Source organism: Triturus cristatus, chromosome 6 (genome assembly GCF_964204655.1).
Source record: "Triturus cristatus chromosome 6, aTriCri1.1, whole genome shotgun sequence".
NCBI lineage: Eukaryota > Metazoa > Chordata > Amphibia > Caudata > Salamandridae > Triturus > Triturus cristatus.
In genome coordinates, this window is record NC_140589.1 from 884394629 (window position 1) to 884407246 (window position 12618).

At 45.6% G+C, this 12618-nt stretch overlaps 13 non-coding genes across 13 annotated transcripts; 6 read left to right on the forward strand and 7 right to left on the reverse strand.

Annotated features, from left to right (window-relative positions):
- Positions 1-680: 680 nt before the first annotated feature.
- TRNAR-ACG (transfer RNA arginine (anticodon ACG)) lies at positions 681-753 on the reverse strand. The gene has a single exon. It is a non-coding gene; the product is annotated as a tRNA-Arg (tRNA).
- Positions 754-1531: 778 nt separating this feature from the next.
- Positions 1532-1638, forward strand: LOC146820303 (U6 spliceosomal RNA). Its single transcript, XR_014964480.1, has one exon. It is a non-coding gene; the product is annotated as a U6 spliceosomal RNA (small nuclear RNA).
- Positions 1639-2647: 1009 nt separating this feature from the next.
- On the reverse strand, positions 2648-2720 carry TRNAR-ACG (transfer RNA arginine (anticodon ACG)). The gene has a single exon. It is a non-coding gene; the product is annotated as a tRNA-Arg (tRNA).
- A 774-nt stretch (positions 2721-3494) lies between these two features.
- LOC146820305 (U6 spliceosomal RNA) lies at positions 3495-3601 on the forward strand. Its single transcript, XR_014965385.1, has one exon. It is a non-coding gene; the product is annotated as a U6 spliceosomal RNA (small nuclear RNA).
- A 999-nt stretch (positions 3602-4600) lies between these two features.
- TRNAR-ACG (transfer RNA arginine (anticodon ACG)) lies at positions 4601-4673 on the reverse strand. The gene has a single exon. It is a non-coding gene; the product is annotated as a tRNA-Arg (tRNA).
- A 780-nt stretch (positions 4674-5453) lies between these two features.
- Positions 5454-5560, forward strand: LOC146820307 (U6 spliceosomal RNA). The gene has a single exon (XR_014964968.1). It is a non-coding gene; the product is annotated as a U6 spliceosomal RNA (small nuclear RNA).
- A 999-nt stretch (positions 5561-6559) lies between these two features.
- Positions 6560-6632, reverse strand: TRNAR-ACG (transfer RNA arginine (anticodon ACG)). Its single transcript has one exon. It is a non-coding gene; the product is annotated as a tRNA-Arg (tRNA).
- A 778-nt stretch (positions 6633-7410) lies between these two features.
- Positions 7411-7517, forward strand: LOC146820309 (U6 spliceosomal RNA). Its single transcript, XR_014964971.1, has one exon. It is a non-coding gene; the product is annotated as a U6 spliceosomal RNA (small nuclear RNA).
- A 1009-nt stretch (positions 7518-8526) lies between these two features.
- Positions 8527-8599, reverse strand: TRNAR-ACG (transfer RNA arginine (anticodon ACG)). Its single transcript has one exon. It is a non-coding gene; the product is annotated as a tRNA-Arg (tRNA).
- Positions 8600-9369: 770 nt separating this feature from the next.
- On the forward strand, positions 9370-9476 carry LOC146820311 (U6 spliceosomal RNA). Its single transcript, XR_014965386.1, has one exon. It is a non-coding gene; the product is annotated as a U6 spliceosomal RNA (small nuclear RNA).
- A 1009-nt stretch (positions 9477-10485) lies between these two features.
- On the reverse strand, positions 10486-10558 carry TRNAR-ACG (transfer RNA arginine (anticodon ACG)). The gene has a single exon. It is a non-coding gene; the product is annotated as a tRNA-Arg (tRNA).
- A 778-nt stretch (positions 10559-11336) lies between these two features.
- On the forward strand, positions 11337-11443 carry LOC146820313 (U6 spliceosomal RNA). Its single transcript, XR_014964481.1, has one exon. It is a non-coding gene; the product is annotated as a U6 spliceosomal RNA (small nuclear RNA).
- Positions 11444-12452: 1009 nt separating this feature from the next.
- TRNAR-ACG (transfer RNA arginine (anticodon ACG)) lies at positions 12453-12525 on the reverse strand. The gene has a single exon. It is a non-coding gene; the product is annotated as a tRNA-Arg (tRNA).
- Between the last annotated feature and the right edge of the window lie 93 nt (positions 12526-12618).

The window sequence follows — 12618 nt, forward strand, 5'->3', positions numbered from 1 at the left end:
AGGGCTGTCTGGGAGTCCCTTTTCAGCAGTACTGTTAAAATCCGCCTTGCAACCAGATTGGTCTGGTAAGCTGAAAAATACCAGGCATGATTGGGCACCGGGTCCTCTAGGCCCTTGGAGGACATATTGGGCCTGCATCCCTCAGTTTCTGAGGTCCAAGAAATGTTCACCCTCCACCCTAATAGAGAGGTCTTGGCCGATCGGGGCCGATCGGGGCAAAAGGGAGCAGGGCAAGATGCTCATGATCCTGCTCTAATAATGAACTGCCTTCCTCTCTCCTTACCTGTGGTTATGCCTGGCTGCTTGGTTCCAGTTGTAGGCCTACATCCCACAGGCAATTTGCTTGTCTCTCTCACACATGTAAATGGGTCAGCACTCAAGTGCACACACCTGCCTGCACCCACAGATCCTCTCACACACACTTTTCTCAACAAGATTTTTTCCTAGTTTAGAGACTCAGAGACCCATGTTGAAATACAAAAGCAGCACACCACATGACGGCCTTCACATAGAATCCAGCAGCAAATGGGAAACTTTTAACCAGCCGTGGTCCTATTACTGCAGCCCTACCATGGAACGACTGCTGGATGAGTCGTGCTCAAGAATATTGAACCTACAACAAGTCTGAGGTAAATAGGAATTCCACAGGAATACCATAAAACAGGGACCTATGACCCTTTCGAGCCAGATAGGAGTCGAACCTACAATCTTCTGATCCGTAGTCAGACACGTTATCCATTGCGCCACTGGCCCCTTGTAGGTACACCCATACTTTTGTCCTTAAGAGGACCAGAAATTGTGTGTGTGTGTGTGTGTGTGTGTTTTAAAACACCATTCCATCAACCTTTTTAGCCATGTTTACTGCTCACAACCAGAAGACACAAGTAAACCCACCTGAGGGACCTCCTGAAATTCTGTTCTGTCAGGTGTTCCTAACTTATACAAAGGACTTTAGGAGGAGGAAGGACCTAAAAGTCAGGCGAAATGGTCCTAGATCCAAGGAAATGTTTTAGATCAGCCTCAGTTTCTTAAATAGTCTGCATTAACATCATCAGTTCCACGTCTGTGTGGAGCTGATCTTGAGGACTTCTTAATCAGCAGGCGGGTACAACAATAAAGTGTTTAATATTACAATACAGGCGAAAATTCAGACACCTTGTCATAGGCTCACCTTGTCCAGGGACCCAGGCATGCTGCCTTTCCACTCTCAGAGCCCTTCACCTAACCTACTGTGCAGCTGTTTCACCTCTAATATCACTGTTCCACAGGCAGCGTGATGTCACAATGTTCCTTGTCTGTAGCCTGAACCATGAGCCTTTGCAACCCTGGCATAATCTACATACTTCCAATTGGTGAAGTCTTGGACCACAAATGCAGTGAAGAATAATGGATTGTTACTCTTCATTCATTTTTGCCCATTGGCTCAGATTTGAATGCTTACAGGCCATCCGAGCATCTCTGCCAGGCCACCCTATGTCTAGAGACTGTAGATTTAGAGAGTTTATAAACATTGTAGGTTCATCAATGAAGTGTGCTCGCTTCGGCAGCACGTATACTAAAATTGGAACGATACAGAGAAGATTAGCATAGCCCCTGCGCAAGGATGACACGCAAATTCGTGAAGCGTTCCATATTTTTACCAGCTTTCAGGAGAGAAATGTTCTATGTTTTCAAGACTAATTGAAATAATAAAGCAGGTTCCAGTGCTTTCCTCCTAATATGTATTTTTCAATTTTTCTCTCCTCAACATTTTTAATGTATTTACCTCGCAGTAAAGAAGGTGCACTCTATGTGTCCAGCTGCATTTAGCAAGGAAGCCTGCAGGACTTCTGGGACTTTTCTTTCTCTTCTTCAGCCTCCCTGTCATTATTCTTCACAACCCCCAAATCTATACTGCTGCCAGCGATGCGTTGCTTTGTGGGAAGCAAGACAAAGAGAAGGGGAGGGCCTATGCAAATGATGGCCTCAGGGCTGTCTGGGAGTCCCTTTTCAGCAGTACTGTTAAAATCCGCCTTGCAACCAGATTGGTCGGGTAAGCTGAAAAACACCAGGCATGATTGGGCACCGGGTCCTCTAGGCCCTTGGAGGACATATTGGGCCTGCATCCCTCAGCTTCTGAGGTCCAAGAAATGTTCACCCTCCACCCTAATAGAGAGGTATTGGCCGATCGTGGCCGATCGGGGCAGAAGGGAGCAGGGCAAGATGCTCATAATCCTGCTCTAATAATGAACTGCCTTCCTCTCTCCTTACCTGTGGTTATGCCTGGCTGCTTGGTTCCAGTTGTAGGCCTACATCCCACAGGCAATTTGCTTGTCTCTCTCACACATGTAAATGGGTCAGCACTCAAGTGCACACACCTGCCTGCACCCACAGATCCTCTCACACACACTTTTCTCAACAAGATTTTTTCCTAGTTTAGAGACTCAGAGACCCATGTTGAAATACAAAAGCAGCACACCACATGACGGCCGTCACATAGAATCCATCAGCAAATGGGAAACTTTTAACTAGCCGTGGTCCTATTACTGCAGCCCTACCATGGAACGACTGCTGGATGAGTCGTGCTCGAGAATATTGAACCTACAACAAGTCTGAGGTAAATAAGAATTCCACAGGAATACCATAAAACAGGGACCTATGACCCTTTCGAGCCAGATAGGAATCAAACCTACAATCTTCTGATCCGTAGTCAGACGCGTTATCCATTGCGCCACTGGCCCCATGTAGGTACACCCATACTTTTGTCCTTAAGAGGACCAGAAATTGTGTGTGTGTGTGTGTGTGTTTTAAAACACCATTCCATCAACATTTTTAGCCATGTTTACTGCTCACAACCAGAAGACACAAGTAAACCCACCTGAGGGACCTCCTGAAATTCTGTTCTGTCAGGTGTTCCTAACTTATACAAAGGACTTTAGGAGGAGGAAGGACCTAAAAGTCAGGCGAAATGGTCCTAGATCCAAGGAAATGTTTTAGATCAGCCTCAGTTTCTTAAATAGTCTGCATTAACATCATCAGTTCCACGTCTGTGTGGAGCTGATCTTGAGGACTTCTTTATCAGCAGGCGGGTACAACAATAAAGTGTTTAATATTACAATACAGGCGAAAATTCAGACACCTTGTCATAGCCTCACCTTGTCCAGGGACCCAGGCATGCTACCTTTCCACTCTCAGAGCCCTTCACCTAACCTACTGTGCAGCTGTTTCACCTCTAATATCACTGTTCCACAGGCAGCGTGATGTCACAATGTTCCTTGTCTGTAGCCTGAACCATGAGCCTTTGCAACCCTGGCATAATCTACATACTTCCAATTGGTGAAGTCTTGGACCACAAATGCAGTGAAGAATAATGGATTGTTACTCTTCATTCATTTTTGCCCATTGGCTCAGATTTGAATGCTTACAGGCCATCCGAGCATCTCTGCCAGGCCACCCTATGTCTAGAGACTGTAGATTTAGAGAGTTTATAAACATTGTAGGTTCATCACTGAAGTGTGCTCGCTTCGGCAGCACATATACTAAAATTGGAACGATACAGAGAAGATTAGCATGGCCCCTGCGCAAGGATGACACGCAAATTCGTGAAGCGTACCATATTTTTACCAGCTTTCAGGAGAGAAATGTTCTATGTTTTCAAGACTAATTGAAATAATAAAGCAGGTTCCAGTGCTTTCCTCCTAATATGTATTTTTCAATTTTTCTCTCCTCAACATTTTTAATGTATTTACCTCGCAGTAAAGAAGGTGTACTCTATGTGTCCAGCTGCATTTAGCAAGGAAGCCTGCAGGACTTCTGGGACTTTTCTTTCTCTTCTTCAGCCTCCCTGTCATTATTCTTCACAACCCCCAAATCTATACTGCTGCCAGCGATGCGTTGCTTTGTGGGAAGCAAGACAAAGAGAAGGGGAGGGCCTATGCAAATGATGGCCTCAGGGCTGTCTGGGAGTCCCTTTTCAGCAGTACTGTTAAAATCCGCCTTGCAACCAGATTGGTCTGGTAAGCTGAAAAATACCAGGCATGATTGGGCACCGGGTCCTCTAGGCCCTTGGAGGACATATTGGGCCTGCATCCCTCAGTTTCTGAGGTCCAAGAAATGTTCACCCTCCACCCTAATAGAGAGGTCTTGGCCGATCGGGGCAGAAGGGAGCAGGGCAAGATGCTCATGATCCTGCTCTAGTAATGAACTGCCTTCCTCTCTCCTTACCTGTGGTTATGCCTGGCTGCTTGGTTCCAGTTGTAGGCCTACATCCCACAGGCAATTTGCTTGTCTCTCTCACACATGTAAATGGGTCAGCACTCAAGTGCGCACACCTGCCTGCACCCACAGATCCTCTCACACACACTTTTCTCAACAAGATTTTTTCCTAGTTTAGAGACTCAGAGACCCATGTTGAAATACAAAAGCAGCACACCACATGACGGCCTTCACATAGAATCCAGCAGCAAATGGGAAACTTTTAACCAGCCGTGGTCCTATTACTGCAGCCCTACCATGGAACGACTGCTGGATGAGTCGTGCTCAAGAATATTGAACCTACAACAAGTCTGAGGTAAATAAGAATTCCACAGGAATACCATAAAACAGGGACCTATGACCCTTTCGAGCCAGATAGGAGTCGAACCTACAATCTTCTGATCCGTAGTCAGACACGTTATCCATTGCGCCACTGGCCCCATGTAGGTACACCCATACTTTTGTCCTTAAGAGGACCAGAAATTGTGTGTGTGTGTGTGTGTGTGTGTGTTTTAAAACACCATTCCATCAACCTTTTTAGCCATGTTTACTGCTCACAACCAGAAGACACAAGTAAACCCACCTGAGGGACCTCCTGAAATTCTGTTCTGTCAGGTGTTCCTAACTTATACAAAGGACTTTAGGAGGAGGAAGGACCTAAAAGTCAGGCGAAATGGTCCTAGATCCAAGGAAATGTTTTAGATCAGCCTCAGTTTCTTAAATAGTCTGCATTAACATCATCAGTTCCACGTCTGTGTGGAGCTGATCTTGAGGACTTCTTAATCAGCAGGCGGGTACAACAATAAAGTGTTTAATATTACAATACAGGTGAAAATTCAGACACCTTGTCATAGGCTCACCTTGTCCAGGGACCCAGGCATGCTGCCTTTCCACTCTCAGAGCCCTTCACCTAACCTACTGTGCAGCTGTTTCACCTCTAATATCACTGTTCCACAGGCAGCGTGATGTCACAATGTTCCTTGTCTGTAGCCTGAACCATGAGCCTTTGCAATCCTGGCATAATCTACATACTTCCAATTGGTGAAGTCTTGGACCACAAATGCAGTGAAGAATAATGGATTGTTACTCTTCATTCATTTTTGCCCATTGGCTCAGATTTGAATGCTTACAGGCCATCCGAGCATCTCTGCCAGGCCACCCTATGTCTAGAGACTGTAGATTTAGAGAGTTTATAAACATTGTAGGTTCATCAATGAAGTGTGCTCGCTTCGGCAGCACATATACTAAAATTGGAACGATACAGAGAAGATTAGCATGGCCCCTGCGCAAGGATGACACGCAAATTCGTGAAGCGTTCCATATTTTTACCAGCTTTCAGGAGAGAAATGTTCTATGTTTTCAAGACTAATTGAAATAATAAAGCAGGTTCCAGTGCTTTCCTCCTAATATGTATTTTTCAATTTTTCTCTCCTCAACATTTTTAATGTATTTACCTCGCAGTAAAGAAGGTGCACTCTATGTGTCCAGCTGCATTTAGCAAGGAAGCCTGCAGGACTTCTGGGACTTTTCTTTCTCTTCTTCAGCCTCCCTGTCATTATTCTTCACAACCCCCAAATCTATACTGCTGCCAGCGATGCGTTGCTTTGTGGGAAGCAAGACAAAGAGAAGGGGAGGGCCTATGCAAATGATGGCCTCAGGGCTGTCTGGGAGTCCCTTTTCAGCAGTACTGTTAAAATCCGCCTTGCAACCAGATTGGTCGGGTAAGCTGAAAAACACCAGGCATGATTGGGCACCGGGTCCTCTAGGCCCTTGGAGGACATATTGGGCCTGCATCCCTCAGTTTCTGAGGTCCAAGAAATGTTCACCCTCCACCCTAATAGAGAGGTCTTGGCCGATCGGGGCAGAAGGGAGCAGGGCAAGATGCTCATGATCCTGCTCTAATAATGAACTGCCTTCCTCTCTCCTTACCTGTGGTTATGCCTGGCTGCTTGGTTCCAGTTGTAGGCCTACATCCCACAGGCAATTTGCTTGTCTCTCTCACACATGTAAATGGGTCAGCACTCAAGTGCACACACCTGCCTGCACCCACAGATCCTCTCACACACACTTTTCTCAACAAGATTTTTTCCTAGTTTAGAGACTCAGAGACCCATGTTGAAATACAAAAGCAGCACACCACATGACGGCCTTCACATAGAATCCAGCAGCAAATGGGAAACTTTTAACCAGCCGTGGTCCTATTACTGCAGCCCTACCATGGAACGACTGCTGGATGAGTCGTGCTCAAGAATATTGAACCTACAACAAGTCTGAGGTAAATAAGAATTCCACAGGAATACCATAAAACAGGGACCTATGACCCTTTCGAGCCAGATAGGAGTCGAACCTACAATCTTCTGATCCGTAGTCAGACACGTTATCCATTGCGCCACTGGCCCCATGTAGGTACACCCATACTTTTGTCCTTAAGAGGACCAGAAATTGTGTGTGTGTGTGTGTGTGTGTGTTTTAAAACACCATTCCATCAACCTTTTTAGCCATGTTTACTGCTCACAACCAGAAGACACAAGTAAACCCACCTGAGGGACCTCCTGAAATTCTGTTCTGTCAGGTGTTCCTAACTTATACAAAGGACTTTAGGAGGAGGAAGGACCTAAAAGTCAGGCGAAATGGTCCTAGATCCAAGGAAATGTTTTAGATCAGCCTCAGTTTCTTAAATAGTCTGCATTAACATCATCAGTTCCACGTCTGTGTGGAGCTGATCTTGAGGACTTCTTAATCAGCAGGCGGGTACAACAATAAAGTGTTTAATATTACAATACAGGTGAAAATTCAGACACCTTGTCATAGGCTCACCTTGTCCAGGGACCCAGGCATGCTGCCTTTCCACTCTCAGAGCCCTTCACCTAACCTACTGTGCAGCTGTTTCACCTCTAATATCACTGTTACACAGGCAGCGTGATGTCACAATATTCCTTGTCTGTAGCCTGAACCATGAGCCTTTGCAACCCTGGCATAATCTACATACTTCCAATTGTTGAAGTCTTGGACCACAAATGCAGTGAAGAATAATGGATTGTTACTCTTCATTCATTTTTGCCCATTGGCTCAGATTTGAATGCTTACAGGCCATCCGAGCATCTCTGCCAGGCCACCCTATGTCTAGAGACTGTAGATTTAGAGAGTTTATAAACATTGTAGGTTCATCAATGAAGTGTGCTCGCTTCGGCAGCACATATACTAAAATTGGAACGATACAGAGAAGATTAGCATGGCCCCTGCGCAAGGATGACACGCAAATTCGTGAAGCGTTCCATATTTTTACCAACTTTCAGGAGAGAAATGTTCTATGTTTTCAAGACTAATTGAAATAATAAAGCAGGTTCCAGTGCTTTCCTCCTAATATGTATTTTTCAATGTTTCTCTCCTCAACATTTTTAATGTATTTACCTCGCAGTAAAGAAGGTGCACTCTATGTGTCCAGCTGCATTTAGCAAGGAAGCCTGCAGGACTTCTGGGACTTTTCTTTCTCTTCTTCAGCCTCCCTGTCATTATTCTTCACAACACCCAAATCTATACTGCTGCCAGCGATGCGTTGCTTTGTGGGAAGCAAGACAAAGAGAAGGGGAGGGCCTATGCAAATGATGGCCTCAGGGCTGTCTGGGAGTCCCTTTTCAGCAGTACTGTTAAAATCCGCCTTGCAACCAGATTGGTCGGGTAAGCTGAAAAACACCAGGCATGATTGGGCACCGGGTCCTCTAGGCCCTTGGAGGACATATTGGGCCTGCATCCCTCAGTTTCTGAGGTCCAAGAAATGTTCACCCTCCACCCTAATAGAGAGGTATTGGCCGATCGTGGCCGATCGGGGCAGAAGGGAGCAGGGCAAGATGCTCATGATCCTGCTCTAATAATGAACTGCCTTCCTCTCTCCTTACCTGTGGTTATGCCTGGCTGCTTGGTTCCAGTTGTAGGCCTACATCCCACAGGCAATTTGCTTGTCTCTCTCACACATGTAAATGGGTCAGCACTCAAGTGCACACACCTGCCTGCACCCACAGATCCTCTCACACACACTTTTCTCAACAAGATTTTTTCCTAGTTTAGAGACTCAGAGACCCATGTTGAAATACAAAAGCAGCACACCACATGACGGCCTTCACATAGAATCCAGCAGCAAATGGGAAACTTTTAACCAGCCGTGGTCCTATTACTGCAGCCCTACCATGGAACGACTGCTGGATGAGTCGTGCTCATGAATATTGAACCTACAACAAGTCTGAGGTAAATAAGAATTCCACAGGAATACCATAAAACAGGGACCTATGACCCTTTCGAGCCAGATAGGAGTCGAACCTACAATCTTCTGATCCGTAGTCAGACGCGTTATCCATTGCGCCACTGGCCCCATGTAGGTACACCCATACTTTTGTCCTTAAGAGGACCAGAAATTGTGTGTGTGTGTGTGTTTTAAAACACCATTCCATCAACCTTTTTAGCCATGTTTACTGCTCACAACCAGAAGACACAAGTAAACCCATCTGAGGGACCTCCTGAAATTCTGTTCTGTCAGGTGTTCCTAACTTATACAAAGGACTTTAGGAGGAGGAAGGACCTAAAAGTCAGGCGAAATGGTCCTAGATCCAAGGAAATGTTTTAGATCAGCCTCAGTTTCTTAAATAGTCTGCATTAACATCATCAGTTCCACGTCTGTGTGGAGCTGATCTTGAGGACTTCTTAATCAGCAGGCGGGTACAACAATAAAGTGTTTAATATTACAATACAGGCGAAAATTCAGACACCTTGTCATAGGCTCACCTTGTCCAGGGACCCAGGCATGCTTCCTTTCCACTCTCAGAGCCCTTCACCTAACCTACTGTGCAGCTGTTTCACCAATAATATCACTGTTCCACAGGCAGCGTGATGTCACAATGTTCCTTGTCTGTAGCCTGAACCATGAGCCTTTGCAACCCTGGCATAATCTACATACTTCCAATTGGTGAAGTCTTGGACCACAAATGCAGTGAAGAATAATGGATTGTTACTCTTCATTAATTTTTGCCCATTGGCTCAGATTTGAATGCTTACAGGCCATCCGAGCATCTCTGCCAGGCCACCCTATGTCTAGAGACTGTAGATTTAGAGAGTTTATAAACATTGTAGGTTCATCAATGAAGTGTGCTCGCTTCGGCAGCACATATACTAAAATTGGAACGATACAGAGAAGATTAGCATGGCCCCTGCGCAAGGATGACACGCAAATTCGTGAAGCGTACCATATTTTTACCAGCTTTCAGGAGAGAAATGTTCTATGTTTTCAAGACTAATTGAAATAATAAAGCAGGTTCCAGTGCTTTCCTCCTAATATGTATTTTTCAATTTTTCTCTCCTCAACATTTTTAATGTATTTACCTCGCAGTAAAGAAGGTGCACTCTATGTGTCCAGCTGCATTTAGCAAGGAAGCCTGCAGGACTTCTGGGACTTTTCTTTCTCTTCTTCAGCCTCCCTGTCATTATTCTTCACAACCCCCAAATCTATACTGCTGCCAGCGATGCGTTGCTTTGTGGGAAGCAAGACAAAGAGAAGGGGAGGGCCTATGCAAATGATGGCCTCAGGGCTGTCTGGGAGTCCCTTTTCAGCAGTACTGTTAAAATCCGCCTTGCAACCAGATTGGTCTGGTAAGCTGAAAAATACCAGGCATGATTGGGCACCGGGTCCTCTAGGCCCTTGGAGGACATATTGGGCCTGCATCCCTCAGTTTCTGAGGTCCAAGAAATGTTCACCCTCCACCCTAATAGAGAGGTCTTGGCCGATCGGGGCCGATCGGGGCAAAAGGGAGCAGGGCAAGATGCTCATGATCCTGCTCTAATAATGAACTGCCTTCCTCTCTCCTTACCTGTGGTTATGCCTGGCTGCTTGGTTCCAGTTGTAGGCCTACATCCCACAGGCAATTTGCTTGTCTCTCTCACACATGTAAATGGGTCAGCACTCAAGTGCACACACCTGCCTGCACCCACAGATCCTCTCACACACACTTTTCTCAACAAGATTTTTTCCTAGTTTAGAGACTCAGAGACCCATGTTGAAATACAAAAGCAGCACACCACATGACGGCCTTCACATAGAATCCAGCAGCAAATGGGAAACTTTTAACCAGCCGTGGTCCTATTACTGCAGCCCTACCATGGAACGACTGCTGGATGAGTCGTGCTCAAGAATATTGAACCTACAACAAGTCTGAGGTAAATAGGAATTCCACAGGAATACCATAAAACAGGGACCTATGACCCTTTCGAGCCAGATAGGAGTCGAACCTACAATCTTCTGATCCGTAGTCAGACACGTTATCCATTGCGCCACTGGCCCCTTGTAGGTACACCCATACTTTTGTCCTTAAGAGGACCAGAAATTGTGTGTGTGTGTGTGTGTGTGTGTTTTAAAACACCATTCCATCAACCTTTTTAGCCATGTTTACTGCTCACAACCAGAAGACACAAGTAAACCCACCTGAGGGACCTCCTGAAATTCTGTTCTGTCAGGTGTTCCTAACTTATACAAAGGACTTTAGGAGGAGGAAGGACCTAAAAGTCAGGCGAAATGGTCCTAGATCCAAGGAAATGTTTTAGATCAGCCTCAGTTTCTTAAATAGTCTGCATTAACATCATCAGTTCCACGTCTGTGTGGAGCTGATCTTGAGGACTTCTTAATCAGCAGGCGGGTACAACAATAAAGTGTTTAATATTACAATACAGGCGAAAATTCAGACACCTTGTCATAGGCTCACCTTGTCCAGGGACCCAGGCATGCTGCCTTTCCACTCTCAGAGCCCTTCACCTAACCTACTGTGCAGCTGTTTCACCTCTAATATCACTGTTCCACAGGCAGCGTGATGTCACAATGTTCCTTGTCTGTAGCCTGAACCATGAGCCTTTGCAACCCTGGCATAATCTACATACTTCCAATTGGTGAAGTCTTGGACCACAAATGCAGTGAAGAATAATGGATTGTTACTCTTCATTCATTTTTGCCCATTGGCTCAGATTTGAATGCTTACAGGCCATCCGAGCATCTCTGCCAGGCCACCCTATGTCTAGAGACTGTAGATTTAGAGAGTTTATAAACATTGTAGGTTCATCAATGAAGTGTGCTCGCTTCGGCAGCACGTATACTAAAATTGGAACGATACAGAGAAGATTAGCATAGCCCCTGCGCAAGGATGACACGCAAATTCGTGAAGCGTTCCATATTTTTACCAGCTTTCAGGAGAGAAATGTTCTATGTTTTCAAGACTAATTGAAATAATAAAGCAGGTTCCAGTGCTTTCCTCCTAATATGTATTTTTCAATTTTTCTCTCCTCAACATTTTTAATGTATTTACCTCGCAGTAAAGAAGGTGCACTCTATGTGTCCAGCTGCATTTAGCAAGGAAGCCTGCAGGACTTCTGGGACTTTTCTTTCTCTTCTTCAGCCTCCCTGTCATTATTCTTCACAACCCCCAAATCTATACTGCTGCCAGCGATGCGTTGCTTTGTGGGAAGCAAGACAAAGAGAAGGGGAGGGCCTATGCAAATGATGGCCTCAGGGCTGTCTGGGAGTCCCTTTTCAGCAGTACTGTTAAAATCCGCCTTGCAACCAGATTGGTCGGGTAAGCTGAAAAACACCAGGCATGATTGGGCACCGGGTCCTCTAGGCCCTTGGAGGACATATTGGGCCTGCATCCCTCAGCTTCTGAGGTCCAAGAAATGTTCACCCTCCACCCTAATAGAGAGGTATTGGCCGATCGTGGCCGATCGGGGCAGAAGGGAGCAGGGCAAGATGCTCATAATCCTGCTCTAATAATGAACTGCCTTCCTCTCTCCTTACCTGTGGTTATGCCTGGCTGCTTGGTTCCAGTTGTAGGCCTACATCCCACAGGCAATTTGCTTGTCTCTCTCACACATGTAAATGGGTCAGCACTCAAGTGCACACACCTGCCTGCACCCACAGATCCTCTCACACACACTTTTCTCAACAAGATTTTTTCCTAGTTTAGAGACTCAGAGACCCATGTTGAAATACAAAAGCAGCACACCACATGACGGCCGTCACATAGAATCCATCAGCAAATGGGAAACTTTTAACTAGCCGTGGTCCTATTACTGCAGCCCTACCATGGAACGACTGCTGGATGAGTCGTGCTCGAGAATATTGAACCTACAACAAGTCTGAGGTAAATAAGAATTCCACAGGAATACCATAAAACAGGGACCTATGACCCTTTCGAGCCAGATAGGAATCAAACCTACAATCTTCTGATCCGTAGTCAGACGCGTTATCCATTGCGCCACTGGCCCCATGTAGGTACACCCATACTTTTGTCCTTAAGAGGACCAGAAATTGTGTGTGTGTGTGTGTGTGTTTTAAAACACCATTCCATCAACATTTTT